General features: G+C 40.1%; 1 non-coding gene across 1 annotated transcript; it reads left to right on the top strand.

The window, feature by feature from the left end:
• The first annotated feature begins 245 nt into the window (after positions 1-245).
• On the top strand, positions 246-349 carry LOC112753296 (small nucleolar RNA R71). The gene has a single exon (XR_003177689.1). It is a non-coding gene; the product is annotated as a small nucleolar RNA R71 (small nucleolar RNA).
• Positions 350-2321: the final 1972 nt, after the last annotated feature.

Genomic DNA, 2321 nt, shown 5'->3' with positions numbered 1-2321 from the left:
GCTTGGCAAACACCTTGTTTTGGGCTAGAATTGTATCAACCTGGTTCAGCTCCATGACTCCCTTAGTGTTGTGCCTTTCTGATGCATAGTAGTACTCATTCTCAGCCACTGTCTCGATCACTTCAATGGCTTCTTCCACAGTCTTTTTCCTGTTCAATGAACCTCCTGATGAATGGTCTACAGCCTTCCTTGATTCATAAGAGAGCCCATCATAGAAGATGTGCAGTTGCACCCAATCATGGAACATGTTTGGTGGGCATTTCCTTGTCAAGTCCTTGAATCTCTCCCATGCCTCGTAGAGAGTTTCACCATCTTGTTGTCTAAAAGTCTGAACCTCAGATCGAAGCCTATTGACCTTTTGTGGAGGGTAGAAACGTGCCAGAAACTTGCTTTCCACCTCATCCCATGTTGTTAGACTCCCCCTTGGGAATGATTCCAGCCACTTAGCTGCTTTGTCCCTAAGTGAAAATGGGAACAAAAGCAGTTTATAGGCATCTTCCTGGACTCCATTGGACTTCACAGTGTCACAAATTCTCAGGAATTTTGTGAGATGTTGGTTTGGGTCTTCATTAGCACTTCCTCCAAAGGAACAATGATTTTCCACAAGTGATATTAGCTGTGGCTTGAGCTCAAAATTGTTGGCCTGAATGGGTGGTTTCTGGATGCTACTACCACAATTCCCAGAGGTTGGGTTTATGTATGAACTAAGAACCCTCCTCTCAGGGATGGCATCGTTTCCATCAGCTCTCTCATGGTTGTGAACTTCTCTATCCATGTTGAGATCTAAAGCTTCCTCAAAATTGTCCTCAGATTCTCCTTCAGATTCCTCTTCTCCCACTACTCTCTTCCCTCTTGCTTCCCTTCTAAGTCTATGAAGGGTCCTCTCTGGTTCGGTATATGGAGGAGTTGATGTCTCTCCTCTCCTACCTGTCATACACGAACACAGCTCAAACACAAACAAGTGAAATACTCTTGGTTAATGGAAGAGTATGGTTAGCTCAATTGAGGAATTAATTCAAACAGTTAGTGAGTCAGTGAGTTAGTTGCATGAATTTAAAGGCATAAAGAAGGAAAGCATGTAACCAAGTGCAGAAATTAAAGTTCAACAAGTATCTTGGACAGAATTAACAAAGCAAGAGAAAATTGCTCAATCTAGTTAGCTTCCAATTTGAGAATTGTCAATCGAAAACCAATCCCCGGCAACGGCGCCATAAACTTGATGCGCATAAACTTGTTATGCTACGATTTAGGAAATTGCACAATCGGCAAAATTCCTTCCGGCAAGTGCACCGGTTATCGTCGTCAAGTAAAAACTCACAATAGAGTGAGGTCGAATCCCACAAGGATTGGTTGAGTGAGCAATTCGGATTAGAAGTGTGTTCTAGTTGAGCTGAATCAAGATTTGAGATGAGAATTGCGGAATGTAAAATTGGCGGGAAAAGTAAATGACAAGAAAATTAAATGGCTGAATCTTAAATTGCATGAATTAAAGAGCAGAATGTAAATTGCTGAAATTAAAAGGGAATGGGGGTGATTGCAAGAATTGAGTTGCAGAATGTAAAGAGAAAGTGGAAATCAGAAATGGGGAATTCATTGGGTTATAGGAGATATTGAGATCTCCGAATCAAAACATGTTTATCTCTTCCTCAACCAATGCGTTCATTGAATTTTGCTTGGCAATCTTATATGATTGGATCCCAATTCCTTGGCTCACCAATGCTCTCTAAAAATAAACAAATTCCCAATCCCTTGGTTTAAATGTTCATAAGAAGAGATGATGCTTGATCACTGATTATACCACACAATTTCATGAACCACAATTTGGTAGGATTACATGTCACAATATCCATCCAAACCCCAATCCAATCCACTGTGAGAAAGCTTCTCTAGCATGAATCCTCCATTCCTTTCCCAAGGCTCCGAAGGATTCCAAGTATGAGTAGTTTCTTTCCCAAGACAACTACTCAATGGAATTAGATCGAGAAGCTTTCTAACAAAATTCAAGAGAAAAGATTGAAGAAGAAGATAAACTATTATTGATTCATTGAATTACAATAGAGCTCCCTAACCCAATGAAAGGGAGTTTAGTGAATCATAGCTCTGAATTCAATTACAAAGAAAAGGAAAACTAGCTAAAAGTGAAAGTAAAATTCCCCTCTAACTTAACTTCTATCTTATTTATACACTTTCTATATTGAGCTTCAGTTGTGCTTCTTGGGCTTTGAGGCCTCTCCTTGCTTTCCTTTTGCCTTGGGTTTATGATCCATAATCTTGATGAGGTTGTTGATCCAAATCCTGTAACATTTATTGAGCCAACTTAG

This window comes from Arachis hypogaea, chromosome 15, assembly GCF_003086295.3.
Source record: "Arachis hypogaea cultivar Tifrunner chromosome 15, arahy.Tifrunner.gnm2.J5K5, whole genome shotgun sequence".
Taxonomy (NCBI): Eukaryota; Viridiplantae; Streptophyta; class Magnoliopsida; order Fabales; family Fabaceae; genus Arachis; species Arachis hypogaea.
This window is presented reverse-complemented; position numbering and strand designations above follow the sequence as displayed.